General features: G+C 38.5%; 1 long non-coding RNA gene across 1 annotated transcript in view; it reads right to left on the minus strand.

Moving 5' to 3' along the window:
• Positions 1 to 13179, minus strand: part of LOC132249083 (uncharacterized) — a 62666-nt gene extending 49487 nt beyond the window's left edge. The window contains exon 1 of the long non-coding RNA XR_009460475.1: positions 12812 to 13179. This is a non-coding gene — a long non-coding RNA (uncharacterized LOC132249083). The remainder of the gene's footprint in view (positions 1 to 12811) is intronic.
• Between the last annotated feature and the right edge of the window lie 1097 nt (positions 13180 to 14276).

Below are 14276 nucleotides of genomic sequence, written 5' to 3' on the forward strand. Positions count from 1 at the left end.
ACGATCACTGGCTTCGGATGTGCATGTCCAAGACTGACATGCTCCTGAATGCTCAGAAGACAGTCTACATATCATGAATCAACCTGTAGGGATAGCAGGACAACTCCAGCTCTGAGACGCTTATTTGTTTAAAGAAATAGGATTTGGAGTTGAGGAGAAAACTTCACTGAGCAATCTTTCTTCAATCTACTACACACTTGTTCAGAACTAATCAGCACTCTATTTGAGGAAGAATGTAATGTTGGAAATTCTCAGGATATTATTATAAATCTGAAGATATTTGGTAATTTTCATAAACATCCAACTCCAGCAGTCATGCATGAGAATCCTAGGGGTTTTTTTTTTAAATGAAAAAGTCATGTGCACACAGAAATTTGTATACTCATGGTTGAGGAGAAAAGCTTAGAAGTGTTACCCAAAGTTTCAAAAACTGAAGGTTAAGAAAGAAAATCCAAAATAAATACATTTGTATAAAAACACATTATTTTAAAGGTCCTCATAATTTTAGGAAGCATGAGTCTTTGAATGCTTGACCTTCTTGATACTGAAGAAGGCATCTATCATTAATATCAAAAGAATCAGAATGCTGAACCTGAAAGAGTATCTTTAGTTTAGGGGTTTAAGTTTTCTATGACTTCCTAGCATAACATACACATGGCAATATATATATGTGACAGTAACAAATCAAATGTGCAATGCAACCAAATGAAAAAACAACAACAACAAAAAAACAACCCCCCCCCAAAACAAAAACAAAAAAACCCCAGGCTTTTTGTTTTGTATTCCTTTATTTTTGCAACTCTCCTACATCACTTCAGAAGACTGACTTGCAAACTAGAAAGGGACCTTCACTGCAAGTCATGTATTGGTTAGATGGAAGCATTTAGCATATAAAATTATTTTCGTTCTATAACATCTTGAAGTGTATGCTCATTGTCCTAAATTTGTACAGTCAAAAAAATCTGAGGTCATATATTGTCATTCATCTTCATCAAGAACATGTTCCTACATGGGGAAAACAGGAATTTAGATATCTATAGATTCTTTGAAGTGTTTACTAAACAAATTTTCAGGTTGTCTGCTATAATTTCCAAATAAGACAGTTTATTTTTCATGGTTGATTTTAGAAATCCTTACACAGCAGAACACAGCATTTTAAATCACTTATTTAATAATAATTAAATGTATTCCCTTGTTTATTTTGGTTAAAACCATGGAAGTTAGAATGTATAGAAGAAGAAGATCAATTCAGCTCTATCCCATTCTATTCAGCATTAGTGACACCTCATTTGAAGTAATGCAGGGTAGTGTTTGGTCTGAAGTACACTGGACTACTATGTCTAGTTTTGGTCCCCACAATTCAAGAAGGATGTGGACAGATTGGAAAGAGTCCAGTGGAGTGCACAAAAAACGTTTAGAGGCCTGGACAGGAAGACTTATGAGGAAAGGCTGAAACAACTAGGGTTATTTAGTTTGGAGAAGACAGACAGAGAGGATTTGATAATAGTCTTCAAATACCTGAAGGGCGATAATAAAAAGGATGAAGATGGGCTTTACTCTGTGGCAGTAGGGAGAGAATTAGAAGCAATCAACTCAGATTGTAGCAGAGGAAATGTAGGCTGGATATTAGGAGGAAGTTTCTGACTATGAGGGTGGTCATAGCATTGGAACAGGCTACCTAGAGAGCCTGGAATCTCCACCCCTGGAAATTTTCAAGAGCAAGTGGGACAGGCTCTTGGCTGGGGTGGTTTAATCAGGGTTGAACCTGCATTGCACAAGGGCTGGACTAGGTGAGCTCATGAGGTTCCTTCCAGTCCTACTTTCCTAAATTGCTTAGGATCAACACTTGATTTAAAGTTATAACCGTATATTTCATTTTCCCTTGGAAATAGCATCTCTATTAACACTGCATTCAGATAGCCTGTTAGTAAAGTTTACATTAAAATGGAATTTTTTCCATTACAAAATAAAACATGATTTAAAACATGATGTTGAGATTTTAAATGACTACAGAGGTCCAAAATAAGTTTTAATGTATATTTATCTACAATAAATTTCTATTTTCCAAATTAATTAAAAGGATTTGTTGCTCTGTTCTTCTATATTCATTTATAAATTCTATTCCTGATCCTTGGAAGCAGCCTCCTTTTCAATCTCATGTCTGAAAAGTAGAAATGAGTGCCTAGAGATATCTTTACAGTACATTCACACTTTTGAAGTTATTTTTAGAGGGGGTTTTCCTCCAAGCTTTTCAAATGGAAAATAAGGTGTCCAGAAAATTTTTCTAGAAAAATTAGAGTAACCTTAGAAGATGCATTGCTCTACCGTCTTCCATATACTTTTGAACATTACAAAGCATGCTATAGAAAACTGGTGTGCATATCAGGTCCAATTAAACTAGTCCAATTAAACTAAATTACACTTAAATTATCCAAGAGGAGGTTGGATATGCATCTAGCTGGGGTCATCTAGACCCAGCACACTTTCCTGCCTATGCAGGGGGTTGGACTTGATGATCTATTGAGGTCCCTTCCGACCCTAACATCTATGAATCTATAAACCCTGTGCCAAATCTTAGCTTGGGGTAAAGATCCTAAGTTATGTGTTTTGGGGTGGAGGAAAGAGAGGTGGGGAGAAAGAGAGGAGATGCTGATTTTTCACTAGTTTTGTACCTTATTTTAACCTAAACCAGCCTAAGGGCTTTCCAAATTTCTATCAGGCTGGCTGTTCCAAGGGGCTAATCTTGCAGTCAGTACAGGTCATAGCATTTCAACTACATCAAATGTCCCTGCTACTAGAAAAAAACAGAGGAGTTATGATTGCAAAACAGGAGTAATCAGAATTCCCAATGTCAGTGAAATTTCCTACAAAATTAAAGATGTACAGTATTAGTATATGAACAAAGGGAAGCAAAAAGGTGGTCTAAGAAATGTACTAGTTCCACTTACATCCCTATCTTTTTGTAAATGGTGAAGAGAAGACAAACAAGAATGTTAACAGTTTTATTTTTCTAGCTAAAAGACTCGCCATTTACAGAGTAACTATTTTTGTAGGCATCATACATTATTTAGAAAACTCAGAAATTTTGCAGCAGACGTGTTCCAGACTACACAGTATTGTCAGGTTCTTTTGGTCCTATTGTGTACCTGAAGAAATTTAATAGGACAGGTGCAATCGGACCTAACAGTGTGATGCAGCAGTTGGATGGGCTCATAGAACTAGAGCTAATTAAATTCATTAAAAAACGACACTGACAGCTGCTATCATTTAATATTGCAGAATATCTCAGAAGGCTGAACAACAAAATTTATCTCCATTTGTTGTTTCCCCTTGCATGTTTACTAAAACTACATTTGTTTAATATTCATCATCCACTGTCATATCCTCTTTTTCTCCTCACAATATATGCCCCATATCTTGTTCCAAAAACACCAGCTGTGCCCTCCCTGGTCTAACAGTATGCTGCTGCCTTTCTGATAGTTCTCTATCCACCTCCCCAGAAAATGAACCTTCACTTCTTTTTCTGGTCTTTCATCTCCTCCTTGTATCATAACACAAAGAATGCAAAACCAAACATATTCCATTCTCTCCTTTCTCCCACATAGCCTATTTAAATGTCTCAACCCCAGTCATGAAAAGACCAAGGCTAAAAGTCCTGTTGTTGTCATCACAGAACTGTAAAGAATGTATTTTCCTGTTGTATGGTTTCAGGTAAGGCTTCTATTTTATTAGCAGGAAGCGTCAATGTTTTTTTTTTTTTCCTGGTAGTAAGAGAGAAAAATAGATATAGCAATGGACGTGCCATTAATAGCTATTACACTCATATAACTACACCATTTTTTCTACTTGGTAACTAAACTTCAGTTATTATTCATGAACATATATCAGCTTAACAAAACAATCAATATAACACTTTCTAAGACCTTGTCTGCATGTCATCTGTTAAATGTTCATTAATCAGCCATTAAAGGTTGTAGCTGTATCTATACAAGAATCCCTTTGAAAGGCTTTGTTATTTAAAATATTGTTACTTTAGAGTGCCATTGTTAAGACTAATCTGTTTTCCCCTTTTAAGCTTCCTGTAGGATGTACAATTGAGGTTATGCATACTAGTTACAATATATTTCTGTCTACATAGGATGGCTCATGGTGGCAGCTGGACCCAAAATGGGACCCTCACTGTTGCTTATTTGCAGGGGTACCAGTATGCACTCATTTACAAGACAAGGTGCTGATGGGAATAGGCACATTATCCTTGGGGCTTGGCTTTGGTCTTTTAAAAATCAGGACTGTTCTCCTCCCCCCCAGCATCATGGAGCATCAGTAGGTTTGGGGATATTCCTCACGTGTATCCCCAGTACCAGGTTCCAATAATTCCTGGAAGAAGGCTCAATATTTATGAGCAACAGTTATGAGTAGATAAGGACTCCTACAAAACACTTCAAGGCATGTTCCCAGTAGAACTGGACCACTTCATTTATTCTACCTATACATTTGGGCTCACACATTATTTTACTAACTTAATTGTGAACGTATGTAAAAGTATTTAAAAATCACTTCATATCTTTTTTTACATAATTATGATATCCTTATCATTGTAAAATACTACAAACTATTTTGTAAATACCAACAAAATTGTAATTGTAAGTGTTATTTTAAGAGGTACATTAAAAATTTGCTTACCCAGGTCTAGACTAGTACTGCACAATATTGTGCTGTAAATACTTTGGACCTGGCCCAACATTCACTAAAGGCAGCAAGAATCCCAATAGAAAGACAACGTAGAAAACTCGTTACTGAGTCTTGCTTCATCCTAACAGAAAGGCTTCTATTAATGTTAAGGGACAATTCATTATATGCCAGGAACATGCCAGTGACAAACTTGCCTCAAAAGATTTACTCTGATTTTATTCCCTCCCATTTTATAAGAGGCCTTTCTCTTTCTCACAAACCTAAGCTCTTTGCCAAACAATTTTCAAAATTGTAACAGGCATCCTGTAAACAAGAATAATTACAATTCCAAAATCAAAAATTGAGGAAAAATACTAAATGTAGTATCAAAATAGATCTGCAATGGACTCAGTCCTATCTACATACATACAGCTTATACATTAATTTTAACAGCAGTGGTAGAAAGGGTTGCATATATAAGCAGTTGCAGAAAGCGGGCAAGGTTTCCAGAAACTGGGACAGGAAAAAAAAAAAAAATATCAATGGAATGAAATGTTATTACTATAAGTATGTACAATGATGAAGGAGAGAAATAATACTATACAGCAAACTAGAGATTCCATTTTAGAAAACAACAACATATCAATAATTTGGCAACTCAAAAAGCAACATAGCAATAAAAACCAAATACAATGTCACCAGTAAGAAAGCTATCCCAATAAGTACATTTAAGAGGTCACAATCAGTAGAAACACACAGATAAATAGGAATACTTAATTTCTAGTGCTAAGAGCAGGGTTCACCACTATTCAGAAATAAAAAATAGAAAAGATAGAAATTAGTTTCCAAAATGTTAAAGAGACTAAAAGGATATTACAATATATGAAAATACTATTTAGACCTTAAATGCAATACAGAAGGAATGCAATCACTTAAAAACATCACAAGAGAAACAGAGATATTTAATGGGACTAAAGTGAGGAAGTTGCCCTAAGAGGGGGATCACTGGCCTAAAATTAAAACAAACAACCCGCCCCCTGCATGTACACATGTAAGATCAATGTTGGCAGTGGGGGGGTGGGGTGGGGGGAGGGAGTAACAAGTATACAATCTCCAAAGAGAAGCAACTGAAGTATCTTTACTAAAGATATTTAAAAATATATTTGCTAAAAAACCAAAACATTGATGTGGAAGCAATCCTGTATTTGCAAGAAGCAATGAACTAGATAAGCCAGGAGCATCTACCCACCCCAGTGATTCAATGGAAAATGACAGGCACTAACGCTTGACATAAGGTTGTGACTTTCATACCACTTGCCTACAAATGTCCAGCAGTGTTAAAGCAAGCCTTCCCCAATAAGGTCACATCGTGAATGTCACTGTTTTTGAATGAAAACCTGTTTCTGCTGAAGAACCGACCAAATAGATATTTTCACAGCTACACTAGAAGTGTGGCTTAGTTTGCAAACAGAGAGAGCTGCTGGACTGTCCCTCTGATAGCAGCTGAACAGGTCACATTAAATGTATGTGGCATGTTGTTGCAGGGTTCACAGCCACATCTATTAGCCAAATTTTAAAGAGCCAGGTAGCAATAGCTGCTTATATTTCCATTTCAATTTCCTCTGGTAATTAAGAGCAAGTGAATTTGCCAGGAAGTAAGGCTTATTTTCAACTCTGAAGTCCATTTCATTAAATGTATTACACACTTACCATTTACACTATCTAGAGGCCTACTTAATTGAAAAGAAAGCTTGCTTGTGAAAGAATCTAGTTAGGGTTATATGGTTCTAGGCTATAATAAAGGTTTATATGGTTAAATTGTTCTAAGAACCAAAGGTATGACTCAAATTTGCTTTGAAATCCACTGCTCCACATTATGATGTTCATAGTTGGTTTTGAAAAGCATGTTTCATATTTAATATACTGACCTCCATGTTCTCAAAACCATTCTATATAAAACAGTATGATGTACCATCCAAAGCATTAGAATATAGAGAGACTATAACATTTATTCAGGATTGACAGACTTGTAAGGGAGACATTCTGCCATTCATTTTATATAAAGTCACCAGATGTTTCAATGGAGAGTTTCATGCATAGAATGCTGTAAATTTTAACCCTGGAAAACAGCTGATTAACAGTACAGAAATTCCAGAAATTATGTAGCTTTGTTGCAACACTAGACAACTAAAACAGCAATATGTGAAGAAAATGTTATGACTCTGATCTCTTGAGATACACGTATAAAATCCACATCTGTGATCTGGGCTAAGGAAGAAAGAGCTGGGTGATAAAAATGGGAACTTACACCAATTTTCCATTGGATTTCCCAACCCTTTTCACCTCAACAAAACCTGACTTTTCCAAAGCAGCTCCTGAAGAAAGCCCTCGTTCGCTGATTACTTGTAAAATCATATGAAGAGTTAGAAGTGAATTCTCTTATGGGCATAATTCTAATTGCTTTACTTCTTTAAGGTCAAAAGCAAATCAGAGGGGGGAAAAAATACACCCCCCCCCAAAAAAAAATGCTTATTTGTGTTGCAGAAGCTTAAACCATCCAGTTCATTATTCAAAATTTCTACAGTAGTCCATCAAAACACTGCACTATATAAAGAAACTAGAAAAAAGTGATCTTGCATAACTTTTGTTAGGGTACATAATCACATTGCACACAACCTTTTGATGCTAATTATTTCTGAATATAAAAGAAAAAACAAAAATGTTGATTTTGTAATTAAGTTGAAGGCCATGCTGGTTGTGCTTTATTGTTGCATATGAACATTAAACTTCTGGAAGTATATTTCTGAGAGAATAATACTATTCCTGTTACAAACTGGGAGTTTTGCCATTGACTTCAACAGAAACAGAATAAAGTCCTGGAAAAAAACATGAAAGGAATCAAAGTCAATGGATTATTATTGCCTTGTCGGGAATCTGTCATTTGCACAGGATGATCCAAGAATCATTTTGGTTGTGGAAGGAAAGATGAAACAAACTATAAAGATATGTTTTCCTGCTTCTTTCCCTCCCACCAGTTTATGAAAGGCTATCTTCTATTAAACAAATTTTATATTGCTGCTGGAGGAAAGAACGATTAAAAGGACAGTCTCTCTGCTCTCAAGACAACAGTAATTTTGCATTTACATGGTCTGTACACAAATTTCTGTGGGTGTTTACTTAATTTTATTAACAGTGACATGAGATTTCCTTACAGTGGAAGGAAATTGTATCGGCCACCAAATAAAAATAGCTCGAACAAACTAGATTGTCCAGCACTGGAAACAAAGCATCATAATAAACCTAACTAATAGGGCCTATCAGAGGAGCAAGAGTCTTCCTCATAAGCTTCTGTCAGAATATTTCAAAGTGAACAAGGTTGATCAGCTTCTGAAGACACCCTCAAAACAAGCATCCCAACCCATCAAGAAAAAATGTACAACTGCCTCATGTCTAAGCTGCATATGTTGAGCCAACAACCCATGGTGATTGGGGAAAATATGAAATCCTGGACTATTTTAGAGAATCACTGACCACCATTAGATTCACTGCTAACAATCACAACTCAGTGAGGATTTCAACAGCCTTTTTTTTCCCCTAGGGGTTGGATACCGCAGTGGATTAACTGGCATATTAAGCATAAATTGCATCTAATCTCATACAACAAAGCAAATATATTCATTTGTCTCTATAGAAGACCTCCTGCATTTCAAGTTACTTGCAAAGAGCCAGCAAACACACAACCTACCAATTCACTCTTCTATGATATGTTAAATACTTGTTTGCAGAGACTTCTTTTGCCTGAAGGGTGATTGCTCCCAGAAGCTTGCAAAAAACTTTTTTTCAACTACTCAGCTAGTCTAATAAAAGATATCACATCTACCCAAAGAACCTGCCTGCTTGCAGTCAGCCATTCTAAAAATATTTACAGAAGTATAATTTGACCAGGTTTTGGAAACAGATGTGAAATCAAGTCTCATCTTTGAGAAAATGAGATTACTGACTCATACCAACTGCCACCATGCAGTATGAAATCAGAACTCAGTACCACTGTGTACAAATTAGACTAAATCCAAAAATGGAATTAAAAAAAAAATCATCTTGGTTCCAAATTATGTACTACTGCAAATCCTTTCTTGTTCCATCTCCCTCTGTTCATTACTAGGGATTCAGCCCCTTAACTACAAGATAACACCTAGCCACTTGCTCTTTTCAGCATGCAATGAATGATCCTTTTCAACCTTTTGGTCACACTGCTTATTATGGGAAATGACACAGCTGCAATGGCCCTTGCTGTAGACCCTAAACACCATCTCATGAATATCACCCAAGACCAAAAATAGGCCATAAAGTTTCAACATGATAGGATATCTAATATATAAGCAAAGACACACAAGGAGCTAAAACTATCCCCTAGAATAAAAACATTGAATAACCAAAGGAACATCTTGATTCCCATCCTCCTGTCCAATGCGATTATCATCCTCTTTTGTATGTATAACACCCAGAAAGGATTTATAAAGTTGGCATTATATTATTAATATATTATATAATTTAGTTTCCATCAAATACCTACATTTGGTGTGGAAATGCTCTAAGATTTCTTTTTTTTTTTTTTAATTTATTTTGAAAATATTGTAAATAACTATAGCTTTTTCTCTCCCCTTATTTCACCAGGAATGGGAAGGCAGCAAACATAGGCTAGTGCCAGCAGTGCTTGCCGACTCTGCCTACTCATGTAAAGAAATTCAGGGCAGAGTTAGACAATTAGTGGTGTTGCTATGGTGTGACTAGATACTGTGTGGGAAGTTCAGCACAGGAGTCTTAAATTAGTACTCCACCTACCAACTCCTTCAGTTGGCAATCTGAAGTGAGGACCTTTACTTGCAAATGAAGAAACTTCCAGATATATTTAGTATTACCATTTCTTCCCCTTTTTAAAATGTAAACAAGCAAACCTGGCCACGACTGACTAAGTGGCATTATAAACAGAACAGCTTACAGCTTTCCTAGTAGCTGAGGCAATAGGAGCAGTGCTAAGTTGTTAGCATCAGGAAATTGTGCATACTCAGTGCAGCATAGTGAAGGAAAATTGAGAACAGCCCATAAACCAATACTTTTTATGTTCAGCATGACATAGAAATATAAGATGTTATGAGCGGGCTTGACTTAGAGAACTTTTCTTGATGGGTAATATTTCAGCTTCACTGATGGATTTTATTTATCTATGAATGTTATATCTGATGAGAAATATTCTGTTTGAGGCAGCATAGCACAATTAGGAAATAATTTTTGTGTGCGTTTTCCCTGGCTCCCTGAATCAAATCAACTTCTTTATTAAAGAGGCTTGGGCTGTTGAAGAAGTATTAAAATCAAAACGTACACTTTAAACCTGAACTTACTATGCATTACATCTTGGAACCATGTAATTTAAAAAGACATAAATAGGATATAGAACCAACCCATAAAACTGTTGGAAAAATATATGAGTCACACTTGGTACTTTGGAATTAAATATTATAAATATGCAGAATCAAAAGTGAATGTGCAGAAATATATTCAAGTGACTACTAAGTCAGTCAAGGATAAAAGAACATAGAATGGTAAGAAGGTCTGTAATCATCTCTGTATAAGTGGTTGTTACACTAATTATATTCTTGAATGGTTTAGTTCCCCAATATTCCTGTTTTCTTTGTTTTCAGTTGTATAGGTGAAAAATAAACTAAGAAAGTAGATGTATCACTTTTAGTGAAAGGCCATGCAGCTAAGGGATTGGTCAGACTAAAGTGTCTGGGAAAGTGAGAGGATAAGCAGGAATACTTTCTTTACTTCAGTGAAGGGGACATCTCATTAAACTCCCTCATAGCAATGGTACAGAGTACTGAAAAAAAAGCTGAATGATCCATCATTAGATGATGCTTTTCTTTTTTCTCCAGGCAAAGAAAATGATTTTAAATTAAACTGCAGAATTAAAAGGAACAGAAACAAAGGACTGAGTAAGTTACAGCTAACATGGCAGAACTGACGTGATTTCTCAAAATCAGTCATTAATACATTCAGCTATTAGCAGTCATTTATGTTCCATGTGGAAGGGACCACAGTAAAATACACTAAATGAATTCCAGCTCAGTGCATGCTTCGTTGTTTTACAATCTCTTTTGCACACACTTAATGAAAGCCTGCCACTCTGCAACAGAAGAGGGAATTACTACACTAAACCCATAGGTGCACTTTCCTAGAAATATACTTTTTTTTTGATACACTGCAGAGGAATTGACTGCTTTAATTAATAGAAAAGCTAGCCAGTCACAGCAACAATTATATTTTGCAATTCTTAGTGCACTTCACAGTGTCTTGGAATATTCAGAAATACACACTATAGAAAAGCTTTTTTGAAACAGTATTCAAATAGCTACTGTTCATCTCAGACCAGCTGTAGACAAATCATCTACTCTGGTGGAAAAGATTTATTCTTCATTTTGCTAGTCACATGTTCAGCGTATTGTCAGCTTTATCCTGTTTATCTTATTATGTTATTTTGCTTGCATACATAGATTCATAAAATATCCCTCTCCTATAGCCTCAGAGTTGTCAAGTACTAACAAATCAAAGTCCATTAACCTGAAAGGTTTGAGATATTATTATGATGACTATTATTATTAGTCACCATTTACCAGAGACCTCTTGGATTAGAAGATAAGGCAAAACATGAAAAATCAACAACTATTTTGAACCTTTTCCTTTTCCCTAGAAGCAAATCCTTCCATGGTGTTCACTTGGTACATAGTATCACCTACATCATAATGGGGAGGAAAGTTCATTTCCGTAAATAAATGTGTCATCCCAACACCCACTACCATTACTGAAATGAATGTGTTCATAGGAACTGACAACCTTTAGTGAAACATCAGTGCTTGACTATAAATCTGGGCAACTGCTTTTACTCTGTGAAGCTTTCAAGTTAAAGCAGAATTGTTATCAAGGTCACTATAAATGATTGTAGCTTTCAGACTCAGAGAAGATGCTAGGAAAATCAATAAAAGGAAACTTGAATAGGGTTTGAAGTTTGCTGTTTTCTGAAAACCTGTCCAGAATCCACATCTTCATCCCCTGAATTCAGAAACTGTAGATGTGGCAAGGCAGATTGGCTAACTGATACAGTACTGAAAGGTGAACAGGAGAACCTGCTTTTCGCAATGTAACAGATTTGCTCTGAGCTAACCACTTCCAGGTGAGTTTTTAGAAAGAGATGCCAGCCCACCAGGCCTGATCTTTACAAATGGAGTTTTGCCTCCAATTGTTCTAGGACTCAGCCCCCTACCAGTAAAACGATTTATTATTATTATTGTTTTTTAATCTGTTAAATTGTCCCCACATTGGCCTCCACTTCCTGCCCTGGTAAACATCCATCTCCTGAAGTAGAGCAGTACCACACATGAGGGTTTAGGGATAGTTTTTTTGTTTTGTTTTTTAAGTGAAAACAAAGCATCAGAAGAAAAAAAAAAATCCCAAATGACACAGAGAAGAGTTAAAAGGCATGTAAATCCAAACTCTCTGGGCTTCAGTGAGTGCTGTAAGTTATTAGCATATGCATTCATATACACACAGCATCAGTAGCTTATCACACCGGAGCTATTGCTAGAACGCACTCTGTTGTCACTCCTATAATTTAGTTGTATTCAGACAGAGAAGGAGACTGCATTTCATGGCAAGAGGTATATAATGCATCATTCCTTAGAGCTGCACATGCGGGCAGCAGCCTCTGGCTTTAACACGGTGCTTGCAAAGCAAGAAGTACTATAAGAAGCACTGTACTGTAATGCACTTCACCAAAGTTGGAGCAATATTGCAGTCCTTCTCATGATCCCAGAGCTAGCAATCAATAATAAGAATAAAAAGACCCCACCTAGAGATCTGATCAGGCATTTGAAACCAAGAGCTGCAAAAGTCACGGGAGAGAGAGCCTGAAGTAAGGATGAGAAGCAGATGTTTGTGCCCGAAAGCTTGCAAAGAAAAATTTTCCCCCAACTGTTTAGTTGGTCTAAACAGTTATCACATTTACCCGAAGAATATATTTACACAAAAGAGATCACATTTATCCAAAGAGCCTTGTCAAGTGATGATAATAACCACAAGCACTTACTTGCCTATTACGCTGGTGTTGGGCGACCTGCTCTCAGTCGCTGGAATGATGCACAGCTCCGACTCCTCTCCCAGCTATTCCCCAGATATTTTCCAGCCCCCTGGTGAACATCCCCGGGCTCATTCGCAGTACTTGGGCAAATGGGTCACCTTGCCTCCGACCGCAGGACCCATGATGGCAACCCCAAGCCTACAGCAGGTGACACTTGTTATGGCCAAAGCAAGCTGATGGGAGTCACCTGCTAAGATCTCAAACTCCAGAGCGAAAGGACTTCACGGCCACTGCTAGTACTTGCATGGAGAGGAGAGGGGAGGGGTTACTTTTCATCCATCCGACAGGCGAGGGAGCGAGCAGGGAGCGGGGAGCGCCGCCTTTCAGCAGCCGAGACGAGCGAGCCGGAGCACGGGCGGCGGCGGCAGCTCCCGGTCCCGGCGGCTGCAGAGTCCGGCGGCGCTGTCCATCCCCGTGGTGCTGAACGGGAAAGCCCCAGCTCCCCCGCAAGCAGCCAACTTGCTGCCTGCCTGCCTGCCTGCCTGGCTCGCAGTGGCTCCGGCTAGGATGAGCAGTGCGGGGTAGCTGGGTTTCGCCTGTAACGCCGCCTCTGCTGCTGGAGAGAAAATCCAATGACGCGCAGGTCCCTGGCCAAAGCCTCCTTTCGAAAGCAGACCCTTGGGAGCGGGGGGGATAGAAAGGGGGGAGAGTGAGGCTGAGTAGATGCAATCAACGCTCGGAGCAGGAAAGTTGCAGCGCCTTGGGGCAGTGGCGGGTGTAAGTGCCCAGGCTCCGAGCTCCCCTCGGTGCACGGGGGACGCGGCTCTGAATGAAGGGGAGGGGATCACCTTCCTGGAGAAGGAGCAGCGGCTTCTTACTTGCATCCGAGCCACCAGCGGATGTTACAGCCGATGACCTGGTGCTGCTTGGCTGCAAAGGCAAAGGGCAGGGTCCTGCCACGTAGGGGCTTTGCCCCAGACAAAGATTCCAAATTCAGCTGCTCTTACGGTTCTGAGCAGCCCAGACCCCACGTCTCCCAGTGCAACAGCGCCGCAAAACCCAGGGCAGCAAAAACCTGGATCTTGGAAGGAATCTTTACAGAGGCTAGGAGGTTGGGGGGGGGGGGGTGTTGGGGGGTTTTGGCCTCGAATCTTAAACTCTCATGGAGCCCATGCAACCCCTAAAGCCAGATGACCTAGAAACCAGGGGCATGTGAAGCCTGCCAGAATTTCACCGGCAATTCAGAAATCGTACCATGAAAGCAATGATAGTACATGCAACAGCCTCCCTTAGTCACTAGAGTAGTCTGAATTCCAAGGCATTATAATTCAGCTCGGGTATCTGGTCCACCTGCATGTTGGCAACGGAGAGCCATATCAGGCTGTACCTCAGAACCAAAGCCTTCCTTTGCAGCCTGGATTCATCTCCCAGATCCTGAAACATGAAACCTTCTTGCTAATCTTACATGCCACGA

Source organism: Alligator mississippiensis, chromosome 3 (genome assembly GCF_030867095.1).
Source record: "Alligator mississippiensis isolate rAllMis1 chromosome 3, rAllMis1, whole genome shotgun sequence".
NCBI lineage: Eukaryota > Metazoa > Chordata > Crocodylia > Alligatoridae > Alligator > Alligator mississippiensis.